This window comes from Cololabis saira, chromosome 5 (assembly GCF_033807715.1).
Source record: "Cololabis saira isolate AMF1-May2022 chromosome 5, fColSai1.1, whole genome shotgun sequence".
Taxonomy (NCBI): domain Eukaryota; kingdom Metazoa; phylum Chordata; class Actinopteri; order Beloniformes; family Belonidae; genus Cololabis; species Cololabis saira.
Genome location: NC_084591.1, coordinates 2,566,145 through 2,586,037, shown reverse-complemented (window position 1 = coordinate 2,586,037; position 19,893 = coordinate 2,566,145). Strand labels below are relative to the sequence as shown.

At 41.0% G+C, this 19,893-nt stretch overlaps 7 non-coding genes across 7 annotated transcripts; all 7 read right to left on the bottom strand.

The window, feature by feature from the left end:
* Positions 1-605: 605 nt before the first annotated feature.
* Positions 606-677, bottom strand: trnap-ugg (transfer RNA proline (anticodon UGG)). Its single transcript has one exon. It is a non-coding gene; the product is annotated as a tRNA-Pro (tRNA).
* Positions 678-4,728: 4,051 nt separating this feature from the next.
* Positions 4,729-4,800, bottom strand: trnap-ugg (transfer RNA proline (anticodon UGG)). The gene has a single exon. It is a non-coding gene; the product is annotated as a tRNA-Pro (tRNA).
* Positions 4,801-7,964: 3,164 nt separating this feature from the next.
* trnap-ugg (transfer RNA proline (anticodon UGG)) lies at positions 7,965-8,036 on the bottom strand. The gene has a single exon. It is a non-coding gene; the product is annotated as a tRNA-Pro (tRNA).
* Positions 8,037-8,881: 845 nt separating this feature from the next.
* trnap-ugg (transfer RNA proline (anticodon UGG)) lies at positions 8,882-8,953 on the bottom strand. The gene has a single exon. It is a non-coding gene; the product is annotated as a tRNA-Pro (tRNA).
* Positions 8,954-14,290: 5,337 nt separating this feature from the next.
* trnap-ugg (transfer RNA proline (anticodon UGG)) lies at positions 14,291-14,362 on the bottom strand. Its single transcript has one exon. It is a non-coding gene; the product is annotated as a tRNA-Pro (tRNA).
* A 3,869-nt stretch (positions 14,363-18,231) lies between these two features.
* On the bottom strand, positions 18,232-18,303 carry trnap-agg (transfer RNA proline (anticodon AGG)). The gene has a single exon. It is a non-coding gene; the product is annotated as a tRNA-Pro (tRNA).
* Positions 18,304-19,149: 846 nt separating this feature from the next.
* trnap-ugg (transfer RNA proline (anticodon UGG)) lies at positions 19,150-19,221 on the bottom strand. Its single transcript has one exon. It is a non-coding gene; the product is annotated as a tRNA-Pro (tRNA).
* Positions 19,222-19,893: the final 672 nt, after the last annotated feature.

Sequence of the window (19,893 nt, the reverse complement as noted above, 5' to 3'; positions counted from 1 at the left end):
GTTTTCAGTTTTGCACCTAAGTGTGCTGTAAATGCTTGGTATTGTGCAGACAAATGCTTAGTTGTGTGTACTCAATGAATGGTATGTGTGTGTCATTTGAAAAAATGGCTGTGTGTACCAAATGAAAACACGAGTTCCATGTTGTGAACAGGTAAGAGATTTGATGGGAAAGAGTCATCTTGCAAAGGGAGTGTCAGCTTTAGCATTTTGTGTGTGAGGTTTTCAGATCTGTGTGTTCAGTTTGAAAAAAGCTGTTATTGTTTTGAGAAATGGGTATTAACGATTGTGAAAAACTGTAAATCATGGAAGAAGCTATTTTTCAACGTGTGTACAAACTCCTAACATTAAATAAGTGTTTCGATGTTCTCCAGTCAAGTTTCCACATCCCAGCACTAAGACAGTTCTAGTTCAAGTCCGTAATGACATCTGCTCCAATACGGATAGTGGCAACATTTCAATCGTGGTCTCACAGTGCTGCATTTGACATGGTTGACCATAATACCTTGATAGACCGGTTGAAGAACTAGCTGGGACTTTCTGGCCTGGTTGAATTCTTATGAGTTTTGCTACTTGGTGGAGAAAACTACAACTTACATAAGTCAATGGGGCTCGTCCGGGAATTGAACCCGGGACCTCTCGCACCCAAAGCGAGAATCATACTACTAGACCAACGAGCCACAAAACTCATAACTAGCAACACATAAAATGTTTTTCTAAATTAAAAAAACAAAGACCCATGTCACATCATCATCAACGTTTAGAAACTCAAGTAGGGCTGTTGACATGTGAGTGTGACTGTGAGACTGTGTTAGATTGGGACCATCTCCATGGAAACAACATCAATTCGATGACTGACTGCATTGCAGAGTACACTAATTTCTGTGACAAAGTTGAGAAAGTCAGACAGTCAGTCAGTGTTTCAATGGTAGACAAAGGATATATTTCGCCTCTCTGTCCAATGAGAGAAACCTTGACACAATTCTCTCTGATTACTCATAGGAACCTGGCTGACATCATACACCACCTGAATTCCACCACTTGCTGCCTTGATACTCTGGCAACAGGGTTTTTTAAGAGTGTTGCACATTGTATGGCCTCAGAGCTTTCAGACGTTTTGAATAAGTCTCAGCGTTCAGGTATTGTTCCTCTGTGCCAGTCTAGAGAGTCACTTATGAACAGCTAAAGGCCCGTATAAAACCTCCCCTTTCTTAGTTAAATCTTAAAAAAAGCTGTTTTTCAACGTGTGTACAAACTCCTAACATTAAATAAGCGTTTTGATGTTCTCCGGTCAAGTTTCCACATCCCAGCACTAAGACAGTTCTAGTTCAAGTCCGTAATGACATCTGCTCCAATACGGATAGTGGCAACATTTAAATCGTGGTGTCACAGTGCTGCATTTGACATGGTTGACCATAATACCTTGATAGACCGGGTTGAAGTCCTCTGAGTTTTGCTACTTGTTGGAGAAAACTACAACTTACATAAGTCACTGGGGCTCATCCGGGAATTGAACCCTGGACCTGTCGCACCCAAAGCGAGAATCATACTACTAGACTAACGAGCCACAAAACTCGTAACTAGCAACACATACAACGTTTTTCTTACTTAAAAAACCAAAGACCCAAGTCACATCATCATCAACACTTAGAAACTCAAGTAGGGCTGTTGACATGTGAGTGTGACTGTGAGACTGTGTTAGATTGGGACCATCTCCATGGAAACAACATCAATTCGATGATTGACTGCATTGCAGAGTACACTAATTTCTGTGACAAAGTTGAGAAAATCAGACAGTCAGACAGTGTTTCAATGGTAGACACAGGATATATTCCGCCTCTGTGTCCAATGAGAAAAACCTGGACACAATTGTCTCTAATTACTCATAGGAACCTGGCTGACATCATACACCACCTGAATTCCACCACTTGCTGCCTTGATACTCTGGCAACAGGGTTTTTTAAGAGTGTTGCACATTGTATGGCCTCAGAGCTTTCAGACGTTTTGAATAAGTCTCAGCTTTCAGGTATTGTTCCTCTGTGCCAGTCTAGAGAGTCACTTATGAACAGCTATAGGCCAGTATAAAACCTCCACTTTCTTAGTAAAATCATAGAAAAAGCTGTTTTTCAAGGTGTGTACAAACTCCTAACATTAAATAAATGTTTTGATGTTCTCCAGTCAAGTTTCCACATCCCAGCACTAAGACAGTTCTAGTTCAAGTCCATAATGTCATCTGCTCCAATACGGATAGTGGCAACATTTCAATCGTGATTTCACAGTGCTGCATTTGACATGGTTGACCATAATACCTTGATAGACCGGTTGAAGAATTTGGTGGGACTTTCGGGCCTGGTTGAAGTCCTATGAGTTTTGCTACTTGGTGGAGAAAACTACAACTTACATTAGTCACTGGGGCTCGTCCTGGAATTGAACCCGGGACCTTGATACTCTGGCAACAGGGTTTTTTAAGAGTGTTGCACATTGTATGGCCTCAGAGCTTTCAGACGTTTTGAATAAGTCTCAGCTTTCAGGTATTGTTCCTCTGTGCTAGTCTAGAGAGTCACTTATGAACGGATATAGGCCCGTATAAAACCTGCCCTTTCTTAGTAAAATCATAGAAAAAGCTGTTTTTCAAGGTGTGTACAAACTCCTAACATTAAATAAGTGTTTTGATGTTCTCCAGTCAAGTTTCCACATCCCAGCACTGAGACAGTTCTAGTTCAAGGCCGTAATGACATCTGCTCCAATACGGATAGTGGCAACATTTCATTCGTGGTGTCACAGTGCTGCATTTGACATGGTTGACCATAATACCTTGATAGACCGGTTGAACAACTAGGTGGGACTTTCTGGCCTGGTTGAAGTCCAATGAGTTTTGCTACTTGGTGGAGAAAACTACAACTTACATAAGTCACTGGGGTTCGTCCGGGAATTGAACCCTGGACCTTTCGCACCCTAAGCAAGAATCATACTACTAGACCAACGAGCCACAAAACTCATAACTAGCAACACATAAAATGTTTTTCTAAATTAAAAAAACCAAATACCCATGTCAGATCGCCATCAACATGTAGAAACTCAAGTAGGGCTGTTGACATCTGAGTGTGACTGTGAGACTGTGTTAGATTGGGACCATCTCCATGGAAACAACATTAATTCGATGACTGACTGCATTGCAGAGTACACTAATTTCTGTGACAAAGTTGAGAAAATATGACAGTCAGTCAGTGTTTCAATGGTAGACACAGGATATATTCCACTTCTGTGTCCAAAGAGAGAAACCTGGACACAATTCTCTCTAATTACTCATAGGAACCTGGCTGACATCATGCACCACCTGAATTCCACCACTTGCTGCCTTGATACTCTGGCAACAGGGTTTTTTAAGAGTGTTGCACATTGTATGGCCTCAGAGCTTTCAGACGTTTTGAATAAGTCTCAGCTTTCAGGTATTGTTCCTCTGTGCCAGTCTAGAGAGTCACTTATGAACAGCTAAAGGCCCGTATAAAACATCTGCTTTCTTAGTAAAATCATAGAAAAAGCTGTTTTGCAAGGTGTGTACAAACTCCTAACATTAAATAAGTGTTTTGATGTTCTCCAGTCAAGTTTCCACATCCCAGCACTAAGACAATTCTAGTTCAAGTCCGTAATGACATCTGCTCCAATATGGATAGTGGCAACATTTCAATCGTGATCTCACAGTGCTGCATTTGACATGGTTGACCATAATACCTCGATAGACCGGTTGACGAACTTGGTGGGACTTTCTGGCCTGGTTGAAGTCCTCTGAGTTTTGCTACTTGGTGGAGAAAACTACAACTTACATAAGTCACTGGGGCTCGTCCGGGAATTGAATCCGGGACCTCTCGCACCCTAAGCGAGAATCATACTACTAGACCAACGAGCCACAAAACTCATAACTAGCAACACATAAAATGTTTTTCTAAATTAAAAAACCAAATACCCTTGTCAGATCATCATCAACATTTAGAAACTCAAGTAGGGCTGTTGACATGTGAGTGTGACTGTGAGACTGTGTTAGATTGCGACCATCTCCATGGAAACAACATCAATTCGATGACTGACTGCATTGCAGAGTACACTACTTTCTGCGTCAAAGTTGAGAAAATCAGACAGTCAGTCAGTGTTTCAATGGTAGACACAGGATATATTCCACCTCTGTGTCCAATGAGAGAAACCTGGACACAATTCTCTCTAATTACTCATAGGAACCTGGCTGACATCATACACCACCTGAATTCCACCACTTGCTGCCTTGATACTCTGGCAACAGGGCTTTTTAAGAGTGTTGCACATTGTATGGCCTCAGAGCTTTCAGACGTTTTGAATAAGTCTCAGCTTTCAGGTATTGTTCCTCTGTGCCAGTCTAGAGAGTCACTTATGAACACCTAAAGGCCTGTATAAAATATCCGCTTTCTTAGTAAAATCATAGAAAAAGCTGTTTTTCAACGTGTGTAAAAACTCCTAACATTAAATAAGTGTTTTTATGTTCTCCAGTCGAGTTTCCACATCCCAGCACTAAGACAGTTCTAGTTCAAGTCCGTAATGACATCTGCTCCAATACAGATGGTGGCAACATTTCAATCGTGATTTCACAGTGCTGCATTTGACATGGTTGACCATAATACCTTGATAGACCGGGTTGACCTGGTTGAAGTCCTATGAATTTTGCTACTTGGTGGAGAAAACTACAACTTACATAAGTCACTGGGGCTCGTCCGGGAATTGAACCCAGGACCTCTCGCACCCAAAGCGAGAATCATACTACTAGACCAACGAGCCACAAAACTCATAACTAGCAACACATACAACGTTTTTCTTACTTAAAAAACCAAAGACCCAAGTCACATCATCATCAACACTTAGAAACTCAAGTAGGGCTGTTGACATGTGAGTGTGACTGTGAGACTGTGTTAGATTGGGACCATCTCCATGGAAACAACATCAATTTGATGATTGACTGCATTGCAGAGTACACTAATTTCTGTGACAAAGTTGAGAAAATCAGACAGTCAGACAGTGTTTCAATGGTAGACACAGGATATATTCCGCCTCTGTGTCCAATGAGAAAAACCTGGACACAATTGTCTCTAATTACTCATAGGAACCTGGCTGACATCATACACCACCTGAATTCCACCACTTGCTGCCTTGATACTCTGGCAACAGGGTTTTTTAAGAGTGTTGCACATTGTATGGCCTCAGAGCTTTCAGACGTTTTGAATAAGTCTCAGCTTTCAGGTATTGTTCCTCTGTGCCAGTCTAGAGAGTCACTTATGAACAGCTATAGGCCAGTATAAAACCTCCACTTTCTTAGTAAAATCATAGAAAAAGCTGTTTTTCAAGGTGTGTACAAACTCCTAACATTAAATAAATGTTTTGATGTTCTCCAGTCAAGTTTCCACATCCCAGCACTAAGACAGTTCTATTTCAAGACCATAATGTCATCTGCTCCAATACGGATAGTGGCAACATTTCAATCGTGATTTCACAGTGCTGCATTTGACATGGTTGACCATAATACCTTGATAGACCGGTTGAAGAATTTGGTGGGACTTTCGGGCCTGGTTGAAGTCCTATGAGTTTTGCTACTTGGTGGAGAAAACTACAACTTACATTAGTCACTGGGGCTCGTCCTGGAATTGAACCCGGGACCTTGATACTCTGGCAACAGGGTTTTTTAAGAGTGTTGCACATTGTATGGCCTCAGAGCTTTCAGACGTTTTGAATAAGTCTCAGCTTTCAGGTATTGTTCCTCTGTGCTAGTCTAGAGAGTCACTTATGAACGGATATAGGCCCGTATAAAACCTGCCCTTTCTTAGTAAAATCATAGAAAAAGCTGTTTTTCAAGGTGTGTACAAACTCCTAACATTAAATAAGTTTTTTGATGTTCTCCAGTCAAGTTTCCACATCCCAGCACTGAGACAGTTCTTGTTCAAGGCCGTAATGACATCTGCTCCAATACGGATAGTGGCAACATTTCATTCGTGGTGTCACAGTGCTGCATTTGACATGGTTGACCATAATACCTTGATAGACCGGTTGAACAACTAGGTGGGACTTTCTGGCCTGGTTGAAGTCCAATGAGTTTTGCTACTTGGTGGAGAAAACTACAACTTACATAAGTCACTGGGGTTCGTCCGGGAATTGAACCCTGGACCTTTCGCACCCTAAGCGAGAATCATACTACTAGACCAACGAGCCACAAAACTCATAACTAGCAACACATAAAATGTTTTTCTAAATTAAAAAAACCAAATACCCATGTCAGATCGCCATCAACATGTAGAAACTCAAGTAGGGCTGTTGACATCTGAGTGTGACTGTGAGACTGTGTTAGATTGGGACCATCTCCATGGAAACAACATCAATTCGATGACTGACTGCATTGCAGAGTACACTAATTTCTGTGACAAAGTTGAGAAAATATGACAGTCAGTCAGTGTTTCAATGGTAGACACAGGATATATTCCACTTCTGTGTCCAAAGAGAGAAACCTGGACACAATTCTCTCTAATTACTCATAGGAACCTGGCTGACATCATACACCACCTGAATTCCACCACTTGCTGCCTTGATACTCTGGCAACAGGGTTTTTTAAGAGTGTTGCACATTGTATGGCCTCAGAGCTTTCAGACGTTTTGAATAAGTCTCAGCTTTCAGGTATTGTTCCTCTGTGCCAGTCTAGAGAGTCACTTATGAACAGCTAAAGGCCCGTATAAAACATCTGCTTTCTTAGTAAAATCATAGAAAAAGCTGTTTTGCAAGGTGTGTACAAACTCCTAACATTAAATAAGTGTTTTGATGTTCTCCAGTCAAGTTTCCACATCCCAGCACTAAGACAATTCTAGTTCAAGTCCGTAATGACGTCTGCTCCAATATGGATAGTGGCAACATTTCAATCGTGATCTCACAGTGCTGCATTTGACATGGTTGACCATAATACCTCGATAGACCGGTTGACGAACTTGGTGGGACTTTCTGGCCTGGTTGAAGTCCTCTGAGTTTTGCTACTTGGTGGAGAAAACTACAACTTACATAAGTCACTGGGGCTCGTCCGGGAATTGAATCCGGGACCTCTCGCACCCTAAGCGAGAATCATACTACTAGACCAACGAGCCACAAAACTCATAACTAGCAACACATAAAATGTTTTTCTAAATTAAAAAACCAAATACCCATGTCACATCATCATCAACATTTAGAAACTCAAGTAGGGCTGTTGACATGTGAGTGTGACTGTGAGACTGTGTTAGATTGCGACCATCTCCATGGAAACAACATCAATTCGATGACTGACTGCATTGCAGAGTACACTACTTTCTGCGTCAAAGTTGAGAAAATCAGACAGTCAGTCAGTGTTTCAATGGTAGACACAGGATATATTCCACCTCTGTGTCCAATGAGAGAAACCTGGACACAATTCTCTCTAATTACTCATAGGAACCTGGCTGACATCATACACCACCTGAATTCCACCACTTGCTGCCTTGATACTCTGGCAACAGGGCTTTTTAAGAGTGTTGCACATTGTATGGCCTCAGAGCTTTCAGACGTTTTGAATAAGTCTCAGCTTTCAGGTATTGTTCCTCTGTGCCAGTCTAGAGAGTCACTTATGAACACCTAAAGGCCTGTATAAAATATCCGCTTTCTTAGTAAAATCATAGAAAAAGCTGTTTTTCAACGTGTGTAAAAACTCCTAACATTAAATAAGTGTTTTTATGTTCTCCAGTCGAGTTTCCACATCCCAGCACTAAGACAGTTCTAGTTCAAGTCCGTAATGACATCTGCTCCAATACAGATGGTGGCAACATTTCAATCGTGATTTCACAGTGCTGCATTTGACATGGTTGACCATAATACCTTGATAGACCGGGTTGACCTGGTTGAAGTCCTATGAATTTTGCTACTTGGTGGAGAAAACTACAACTTACATAAGTCACTGGGGCTCGTCCGGGAATTGAACCCAGGACCTCTCGCACCCAAAGCGAGAATCATACTACTAGACCAACGAGCCACAAAACTCATAACTAGCAACACATACAACGTTTTTCTTACTTAAAAAACCAAAGACCCAAGTCACATCATCATCAACACTTAGAAACTCAAGTAGGGCTGTTGACATGTGAGTGTGACTGTGAGACTGTGTTAGATTGGGACCATCTCCATGGAAACAACATCAATTCGATGGCTGACTGCATTGCAGAGTAGACTAATTTCTGCGACAAAGTTGAGAAAATCAGACAGTCAGTCAGTGTTTCAATGGTAGACACAGGATATATTCCACATCTGTGTCCAATGAGAGAAACTTGGACAAAATTCTCTCTAATTACTCATAGGAACCTGGCTGACATCATACACCACCTGAATTCCACCACTTGCTGCCTTGATACTCTGGCTACAGGGTTTTTTAAGAGTGTTGCACATTGTATGGCCTCAGAGCTTTCAGACGTTTTGAATAAATCTCAGCTTTCAGGTTTTGTTCCTATGTGCCAGTCTAGAGAGTCACTTATGAACAGCTTTAGGCCCGTATAAAACCTCCCCTTTCTTAGTAAAATCATAGAAAAAGCTCTTTTTCAACATGTGTACAAACTCCTAACATAAAATAAGTGTTTTGATGTTCTCCAGTCAAGTTTCCACATCCCAGCACTAAGACAGTTCTAGTTCAAGTCCGTAATGACGTCTGCTCCAATACGGATAGTGCCAACATTTCAATCGTGGTCTCACAGTGCTGCATTTGACATGGTTGACCATAATACCTTGATAGACCGGTTAAAGAACTAGGTGGGACTTTCTGGCCTGTTTGAAGTCCTATGAGTTTTGCTACTTGGTGGAGAAAACTACAACCTACATAAGTCACTGGGGCTCGTCCGGGAATTGAACCCAGGACCTCTCGCACCCAAAGCGAGAATCATACTACTAGACCAACGAGCCACAAAACTCATAAATAGCAACACATACAATGTTTTTCTAAATTAAAAACCCAAAGACCCATGTCAGATCATCATCAACATTTAGAAACTCAAGTAGGGCTGTTGACATGTGAGTGTGACTGTGAGACAGTGTTAGATTGGGACCATCTCCATGGAAACAACATCAATTCGATGACTGACTGCATTGCAGAGTACACTAATTTCTTCGATAAAGTTGAGAAAATCAGACAGTCAGTCAGTGTTTCAATGGTAAACACAGGATATATTCCACCTTTTTGTACAATGAGAGAAACCTGGACACAATTGTCTCTAATTACTCATAGGAACCTGGCTGACATCATACACCACCTGAATTCCACCACTTGCTGCCTTGATACTCTGGCAACAGGGTTTTTTAAGAGTGTTGCACATTGTATGGCCTCAGAGCTTTCAGACGTTTTGAATAAGTCTCAGCTTTCAGGTATTGTTCCTCTGTGCTAGTCTAGAGAGTCACTTATGAACGGATATAGGCCCTTATAAAACCTGCCCTTTCTTAGTAAAATCATAGAAAAAGCTGATTTTCAACCTGTGTACAAACTCCTAACATTAAATAAATGTTTTGATGTTCTCCAGTCAAGTTTCCACATCCCAGCACTAAGACAGTTCTAGTTCAAGTCCGTAATGACATCTGCTCCAATACGGATAGTGGCAACATTTCAATCGTGGTCTCACAGTGCTGCATTTGACATGGTTGACAATAACACCTTGATAGACCGGTTGAAGAACTCGGTGGGACTTTCTGGCCTGGTTGAAGTCCTATGAGTTTTGCTACTTGGCGGAGAAAACTACAACTTACATAAGTCACTGAGGCTCATCCGGGAATTGAACCCTGGACCTCTCGCACCCTAAGCGAGAATCATAGTACTAGACCAACGAGCCACAAAACTCATAACTAGCAACACACAAAATGTTTTTGGAAACAACATCAATTCGATGACTGACTGCATTGCAGAGTACACTAATTCACAGAAGTGTTGATGGCCGTTTGATGACTCTCGATGGCTGCATCACACATCGTGTAAACTGTAAATTTGAAACAATGCAGTGTCCCCGCCCCTCCTGCTATAATATGAGGTGAGTTCAACTCTCCCAGACTAGTAATATCAGCCTGGAAGAACAAGAGCAAGGAAGAAGGAGAAGAAGGAAGCGACATTTCTGTGTATACTGTAATAAGACAGTTTCACATTCTTCCTACTATTCCCAGTGTCACAAGGGAATCCATCTTCTCAATGGTGTTTGGCATACAGCTGGAGTAACAGGTAAGTTATTCAAATTGAACTACAGCCGCAAACTTGAATGTCAACTAATTGCAGTTACTTGGGTTTAAATATGTTGTGTGTGTGAATGAAGCTTATTTGTTTTTTTTGTTTTTTTTATAACTGAAGGTAATGATGATGAAAAAAACAACCTTGATCCAAAAGCCAATGAAAATGATCCACTGAATACATCATCAATAATTGAAGGTGAGTGTAACAAATAACAGATCTGCTATAACACAGGGCATGCTGTCTTAAAAAAAAAACCTATACAATAATGTCCCATGATGCAATGTTTTGTGAGCTTGTATTTTGAATACTATCAAGCGATTTTGTTGTTTGTTTATTTATTTATTTATTTATTTAATGTAACAGAGGGTGACTTTGGCGAAGAAGATGGCCATTTCCACATTGAACTGGAAGCCAGTGACCTTGATTTGGAATTTGTTTATTTATTTATGCCACTCCTGTACTATACTCTGTCTTGTTTAATTAATTGGATTCAGCCTGTGTAAATAAAAATAAGTGTTTTGATGTTCTCCAGTCAAGTTTCCACATCCCAGCACTAAGACAGTTCTAGTTCATGTCCGTAATGACATCTGCTCCAATACGGATAGTGGCAACATTTCAATCGTGGTGTCACAGTGCTGCATTTGACATGGTTGACCATAATATCTTGATAGACCGGGTTGACCTGGTTGAAGTCCTATGAGTTTTGCTACTTGGTGGAGAAAACTACAACTTACATAAGTCACTGGGGCTCGTCCAGGAATTGAACCCGGGACCTCTCGCACCCTAAGCAAGAATCATACTACTAGACCAACGAGCCACAAAACTCATAACTAGCAACACATAAAATGTTTTTCTAAATTAAAAAACCAAATACCCATGTCACATCATCATCAACATTTAGAAACTCAAGTAGGGCTTTTGATATGTGAGTGTGACTGTGAGACTGTGTTAGATTGGGACCATCTCCATGGAAACAACATCAATTCGATGACTGACTGCATTGCAGAGTACACTACTTTCTGCGACAAAGTTGAGAAAATCAGACAGTCAGTCAGTGTTTCAATGGTAGACACAGGATATATTCCACCTTTTTGTCCAATGAGAGAAACCTGGACACAATTCTCTCTAATTACTCATAGGAACCTGGCTGACATCATACATCACCTGAATTCCACCACTTGCTGCCTTGATACTCTGGCAACAGGGCTTTTTAAGAGTGTTGCACATTGTATGGCCTCAGAGCTTTCAGACGTTTTGAATAAGTCTCAGCTTTCAGGTATTGTTCCTCTGTGCCAGTCTAGAGAGTCACTTATGAACAGCTAGAGGCCCGTATAAAACCTGCCCTTTCTCAGCAAAATCGTGGAAAAAGCTGTTTTTCAACATGTGTACAAACTCCTAACATTACAGTTTTTCACAATTGTTTAAACACATTTCCTGATGGAATACCTCACTTTCTCAAAACTCTAAACACAAATTACAAAACTCACACACAAAATGCAAAATCCTACACTTCTCTTGCAAAAGCAAACTTTACCTTCAAAACAGTGTTAACTCTTCACTAAATGGTATTTCCTTCTCAAATGCCAAACACATACATCATTTGAGTAGACATTTCTAAGCACCCACTGAACACTGATGTGCAGAATGGAAAACTCTATATGAATGAATGAATGAATGAATGAATGAATGAATGAATGAATGAATGAATGAATGAATGAATGAATGAATGAATGAATGAATGAATGAATGCCTCAGTAGAATCAAGCATTTGTATGTTCAGTGTTACACCTTCAGCTGTTGGATGTAATGTATCACCATATAGTATTCTTATGTATAGGCTACTCAAATGGAAAACAACACACAATTCTTTACTGTAACAACAAATAATATTTTACAGTATTTGGACTCAAAATGTGCAGTCCACTGGACATCACAGCAAGCTGTGGATGAAAACTTGACAGAAAATAGAATCAGAACAAAAGTATTAGGCAGCATACTGCCTTTCATCCCTGGCTGGCCACAGGACCTCATCCACGTCGCAGGCAATGTTCTCCCTGGCCAAGCAGCGATGTTCTCTCTGGCCGAGCAGCGATGTTGTCCCTGGCCAAGCAGCGATGTTCTCCCTGGCCAAGCAGCGGGGGAAGAATCTCCTACAATGCCGCATGAAGCCTTGACAGGCCTCAGCAGAGACATACGCCACATGCGTCCTCCATGGCCTGCAGCAGTGGCATCCGTGTCTGAGGATTTCTCTCATATACCTTCCATCTCCAGGCAGAGAAAAACTCCTCAATTGGGTTGAGGAAGGGAGAGTATGGAGGGAGATATAGGACATCAACTTCTGGATGGACCCTGAACCACTCACGGACCAGAGCAGCCCGGTGGAAACTAACATTGACCCAGAGAACAACGAACCTGACCACCTCTGTGTCCTCCATCTGGTCTGGCTGGAAAATGATATTGTAGAGCTGGTCGAGGAATGCTAGAAGAAGTGCAGTGTTGTAGGGGCCAAGGGTGGCCTGGTGATGGAGGACGCCGTGGTGATTGATGGCAACGCACATTGTTATGTTCCCTCCACGTTGGCCAGGGACCTCTGTGATGGCACGCTGGCCGATGATATTCCTCCCTCGGCGCCTTCTTTTTACAAGGTTGAACCCCGCTTCATCAATGAATATGAATTCAATGGCAAATTGCTGATTGCATGTTGCACAACAGCGTTTGGAGTTTAGAAATGTGATTGACTGTGTGTTCTGTGTGAACAGCAAGAGAGGGAAATCAGGAAGAGTGTGCAGGGTATTGGGAATTGTGTGTAGTGTTGTGAGAAATGTGTGGTATGGAATGGGAAGGTGAGTCTAGAGCAGTAAATGTGCTTGGAGTTCAGCAGGATTGGTTCAGCCACCTGAAAAATGGGTTTCAGGTTGTGCACATTGTGTCTGATGTTCCAATAAATGTGTTTAAACAATTGTGAAAAACTGTAAATAAGTGTTTTGATGTTCTCCAGTCAAGTTTCCACATCCCAGCACTAAGACAGTTCTAGTTCAAGTCCGTAATGACATCTGCTCCAATACGGATAGTGGCAACATTTCAATCGTGGTCTCACAGTGCTGCATTTGACATGGTTGACCATAACACCTTGATAGACAGGTTGAAGAACTTGGTGGGACTTACTGGCCTGGTTGAAGTCCTATGAGTACTCATAACTAGCAACACATAAAATGTTTTTCTAAATTAAAAAACCAAATACCCATGTCACATCATCATCAACATTTAGAAACTCAAGTAGGGCTGTTGACATGTGAGTGTGACTGTGAGACTGTGTTAGATTGGGACCATCTCCATGGAAACAACATCAATTCGATGACTGACTGCATTGCAGAGTACACTAATTTCTGGAACAAAGTTGAGAAAATCAGACAGTCAGTCAGTGTTTCAATGGTAGACACAGGATATATTCCACCTTTTTGTCCAATGAGAGAAACCTGGACAGAATTGTCTCTAATTACTCATAGGAACCTGGCTGACATCATACACCACCTGAATTCCACCACTTGCTGCCTTGATACTCTGGCAACAGCGTTTTTTAAGAGTGTTGCACATTGTATGGCCTCAGAGCTTTCCGACGTTTTGAATAAGTCTCAGCGTTCAGGTATTGTTCCTCTGTGCCAGTCTAGAGAGTCACTTATGAACAGCTATAGGCCCGTATAAAACCTCCCCTTTCTTAGTAAAATCATAGAAAAGGCTGTTTTTTTAAGGTGTGTACAACCTCCTAACATTATATAAGTGTTTTGATGTTCTCCAGTCAAGTTTCCACATCCCAGCACTAAGACAGTTCTAGTTCAAGTCCATAATGACATCTGCTCCAATACGGATAGTGGCAACATTTCAATCGCGGTGTCACAGTGCTGCATTTGACATGGTTGTCCATAATACCTTGATAGACCGGGTTGACAAACTTGGTGGGACTTTCTGGCCTGGTTGAAGTCCTCTGAGTTTTGCTACTTGGTGGAGAAAACTACAACTTACATAAGTCACTGGGGCTCGTCCGGGAATTGAACCCGGGACCTCTCGCACCCAAAGCGAGAATCATACTACTAGACCAACGAGCCACAAAACTAGTAACTAGCAACACATACAACGTTTTTCTAACTTAAAAAACCAAAGACCCATGTCACATCATCAACATTTAGAAACTCAAGTAGGGCTGTTGACATGTGAGTGTGACTGTGAGACTGTGTTAGATTGGGACCATCTCCATGGAAACAACGTCAATTCGATGACTGACTGCCGACCGTTTGGCCCCCCTGCAGGGACACAACGACGCCTTGCAGAGCATTCCAACAGCAAATGACCCCTGCAGGGACACAACGACACCTTGCAGATTGCTTTTGGCCTGTGCCCCCTTAAGACATAGACATGCAGGTTCCAGTTCCTGAAGACCCCTGCCGGGACATTGTCACGCAAGGTCCGGCGTCTTGCATCCCTGCCGAGACTTCCAGCCCCCACAGAGACAAAGACCATATACGGACTTCCTGATCCCTCAGGGGTGGTCCCAAAGCTAAAGATTCACACCTCTGACTGTCTCACTGACTTGTTTAATTCTGTTGTTTGTTCTTGTATAAAAAGCTTGTTACAGAACCACTCGATGTCAGCCCACCGTCCGAGACACTGTGTCTGTGTTGGTCTGCTGAACGCCGGCTAAATAAAATCTTGAATCCCACAGCGGACTCCTGAACTGGTTTTTGATAAATTCCTCAACAATTTGGTGCTTGTGACCTGGATGACAATAGACTTTCGATGGGAACTCCTTTTTTCAGACCAACGACACAACCAGCGACTTCTATCTAAATTTTTCAGAGGTAAGGGGTCCATTTACAAAATCCCAAATTATTGTTTCTGGGCTGTTGTCGAAAGTCTGTGAACTGGAGTGCCAGAGAAGGTTGACGTCATCCTGAAATTTTAGGTAAGTCCGCTGTGTGGTTGTGAAGGTTATTTTTATTATTTTGTGTTATTGGGAAGGTTATTGTAGAGATGTTTTTAGGAATGCTGGCAATTTCATAACACTTGAATTTGACTGTGTTGTGAGAATGTCCTGCTTATCCCGCCTTAGAATTTGACTTGGTCTTCTAAAAAAAGGTTTATTATCTCGGGTAACATTAAAGAGAGAAATGGCCAAGAGCGCCATGGTTGGTCTGAGTACCAATAAAAAGATAGTCCAGGGGGACTATTCTTATGTATATGCAGGACGTGGGGTCCGTAAGTGTTGGAACACTGATATATTTGTGAGAAATAGACATACTGTATGTAGAGGAACTGTTTATTTTATAAGTGGGGATGACACGCTCTCCCAAAATGAGGTATATTTCATTTCTGCAAGAATCGACTCGCTCTTCTTTGCATCAACAGGAATGATTTGTATGCTCAAGTAGACTGATGATTTGTGGGTAAAAGTGAGTGTAATTGAAAGTTTTTTTGGAGGGATCTTACAGTAAGAAAAATGAAAAGTTTTTGGGAAGTTTTTCAGTTCTTTAAATACATGTATGGTAATCACGGTACCGATAGTTTTATTTGTTAGTTTTGTTTGTTACTTAGTTAGTATTAAATATTGTTAAAATAACTAAAAGCACTTCAAACTCCCTCAGATTTTTGGAGGGATGAAAGTAGACGCCGTAATGCAGAATCCCAAATAGCTTCGCTTACTGATCAAAATAAAAAAGCTGATGGCTCTACTAGAAGGATTTAAAAACACAACGCAGACAAAAATGAAATTAGAGAACCAGTTAAATGATAAAATCAAAACCTTTATCCGGTGAAACTGATTAAAGAATCAAATGACGATGACACTTCTGATGACGACTGGATTTTACAAAAATCCAAGATCTGTTGCCTACAAAATTTGGAGCCAAATAATAGTAAGAGATTTTAAATAAATAAACAAAAATGGCTAGAGGAAACAGCTGTTAAACTAACTTTGCCACATGATTTGAAAAGTAAAGTACTTGATGCGCAAAGTACTTGATGCTTGTAGAATTCCCTTTAATCCCACAGCTGTTGCCAAAATCACACCGAGCAAGCTCAGACCTTTTATAATATTCATTGCCTTAACAGTTCAAAGGGAAGTAGATGATAATCCCAGGGAACTTTATGCTAAAATACTGTTGACAGCAAAAGAGAATTGTGGTCTGTCACAAGATCAGATTGATGGATTTCCTCCAGGGTACATGCAAAATATATATTTGCTAATTGCCCTCAACAAAGGGTAGGGCTGGATAACGCAGAAAAAAAAGAATCTGAAATGTATGAAAATACTAATGTCTTTTTCAAAAGTGTTTCCTACACAGGTTGAGCGCTGATAGGAGGCGCAGAGGAACCAGCCAATGATCGGCTCCCATTGTGGTGAGCCAAATCAGAGCATCCCAATTTACATAATCTTATCCTGCCTATGGTAACTTCATCATGTAAGTGTATGGAAATCTGTCTGTGAGCCAACTATAACGTCTCTGAATGCATGTATAACTAATCTCTAACTAGAGGTGTCAAGTAACGAAGTACAAATACCTCATTACCTTACTCAAGTAGAAATTTTGGTTGTGTATGCTTCACTGGAGTAATTATTTTTCAGACGGTTTTTACTTTTACTCCTTACATTTTCACGCAATTATCTTTACTTTTTACTCCTTACGTTTTAAAAACAGCCTTACTCTATTTCATTTCGGCCTTTAAAAAACTATCCAGTTAAATTGTGCCATCCGGATGGAGTGAATTTGGTTGTGGTTGGATGAGAAGTATAAACATAATTGGTTTGTACGTGTCTGCTCTCTGAAACACATGTTAATGCTCAATAATGCACATATGTGGTTCTTTAATATATTTGCATTATACTAAGATGCATTCATTTTCAATGGCTTTTAGCCTTAATGGTTTTTCCCCGCTTATATTACTTTTACTTTTATACTTTAAGTACTTTTGAAACCAGTACTTTATACTTTTACTTGAAAAAAAATAATTTTTGAGTTGATACTTCAACTTCTACAGGAGTATTTTTGAACTCTAATATCTATACTTCTACCTGAGTAATGAATGTGAATACTTTTGACACCTCTGTCTTTAACACTCGTCCTGACCTTTCCTGTTTTCTTCACTGACGGCTCTACTTTTAAAAATGGAATACCATACGCAGGTTATACAATTTGTGATAATTCTTAATTGTTGAAAGCGCCACCTTGCCCTCCTCCTCCAGCTCCACCCAAGTAGATGAAACTATATATACTGATCAAAAGGTAAAACTGTTACAATCTATACAGATTCCAGATACGCTTTTGGTTGTGTATATTGTATTTTATAGATTTTATATATTGTGGGCGAACCGAGGATTTATCTCATCCTCGGAGATAAATGTGGTTAATTGATTGGTGAACTGTTACAAGCCTGTCAACTACCTTCATCTATTGCTTTGTTAAATGTGAAGCCCACACCCAGTCCAACCCTGTTTTCACTAGGCAATGCTTCAGCTGACCATGCAGCAAAAGAAACTGCCAAATTTGGCTTACCTGTCTATGTAAAACTTTGCCCTTCTATACCCGCTAACGACCTGGTTTCTCCTAATGATGTAGCTCTCCTACAAGAAGACTACTGAGGTGAAGAAAAACGGATTGTAGCATTCCCGTGGTTGTAAAAAATGTAAATAATTATGGGTCAGCAACGACGGCCGCGTTATGAAACCCACATCCTTGTATCCGTGAATAGCAAAGTGTGTTTTGATGGTCTCAAAGTTCTAAAGTTCAAGTCCGTAATTACATCTGCTCCAATACGGATAGTGGCAACATTTCAATCGCGGTGTCACAGTGCTGCATTTGACATGGCTGACCATAATACCTTGACAGACCGGTTGAAGAACTAGGTGGGATTTTCTGGCCTGGTTGAAGTCCTATGAGTTCTGCTACTTGCTGGAGAAAACTACAACTTACATAAGTCACTGGGGCTCGTCCGGGAATTGAACCCGGGACCTCTCGCACCCTAAGCGAGAATCATACTACTAGACCAACGAGCCACAAAACTCATAACTAGCAACACATAAAATGTTTTTCTAAATTAAAACACCAAAGACCCATGTCACATCATCATCAACATTTAGAAACTCAAGTAGGGCTGTTGACATGTGAGTGTGACTGTGAGACTGTGTTACATTGGGACCATCTCAATGGAAACAACATCAATTCGATGACTGACTGCATTGCAGAGTACACTAATTTCTGTGACAAAGTTGAGAAAATCAGACAGTCAGTCAGTGTTTCAATGGTAGACACAGGATATATTTCGCCTCTGTGTCCAATGAGAGAAACCTGGACACAATTATCTCTAATTACTCATAGGAACCTGGCTGACATCATACACCACCTGAATTCCACCACTTGCTGCCTTGATACTCTGGCAACAGGGTTTTTTAAGAGTGTTGCACATTGTATGGCCTCAGAGCTTTCAGACGTTTTGAATAAGTCTTAACGTTCAGGTATTGTTCCTCTGTGCCAGTCTAGAGAGTCACATATGAACAGCTACAGGCCCGTATAAAACATCCACTTTCTTAGTAAAATCATAGAAAAAGCTGTTTTTCAACCTGTGTACAAACTCCTAACATTATATAAGTGTTTTGATGTTCTCCAGTCAAGTTTCCACATTCCAGCACTAAGACAGTTCTAGTTGAAGTCCGTAATGACATCTGCTCCAATACGGATAGTGGCAACATTTCAATCGTGGTCTCACAGTGCTGCATTTGACAAGGTTGACAAATAATACCTTGATAGACCGGTTGAAGAACTTGGTGGGACTTTCTGGCCTGGTTGAAGTCCTATGAGTTTTGCTACTTGGTGGAGAAAACTACAATTTACATAAGTCACTGGGGCTCGTCCGGGAATTGAACCCGGGACCTCTCGCACCCAAAGCGAGAATCATACTACTAGACCAACGAGCCACATAACTCGTAACTGGGAACACATAAAATGTTTTTTCTAAGTTAAAAAACCAAAGACCCATGTCACATCATCATCAACATTTAGAAACTCAAGTAGGGCTGTTGACACGTGAGTGTGACTGTGAGACTGTGTTAGATTGGGACCATCTCCATGGAAACAACATCAATTTGATGACTGAGTGCATTGCAGAGTACACTACTTTCTGTGACAAAGTTGAGAAAATCAGACAGTCAGTCAGTGTTTCAATGGTAGACACAGGATATATTTCGCCTCTGTGTCCAATGAGAGAAACCTGGACACAATTCTCTCTAATTACTCATAGGAACCTGGCTGACATCATACACCACCTGAATTCCACCACTTGCTGCCTTGATACTCTGGCAACAGGGTTTTTTAAGAGTGTTGCACATTGTATGGCCTCAGAGCTTTCAGACGTTTTGAATAAGTCTCAGCTTTCAGGTATTGTTCCTCTGTGCCAGTCTAGAGAGTCACTTATGAACAGCTATAGACCCGTATAAAACCTCCCCTTTCTTAGTAAAATCATAGAAAAAGCTGTTTTTCAAGGTGTGTACAAACTCCTAACATTAAATAAGCGTTTTGATGTTCTCCGGTCAAGTTTCCACATCCCAGCACTAAGACAGTTCTAGTTCAAGTCCGTAATGACATCTGCT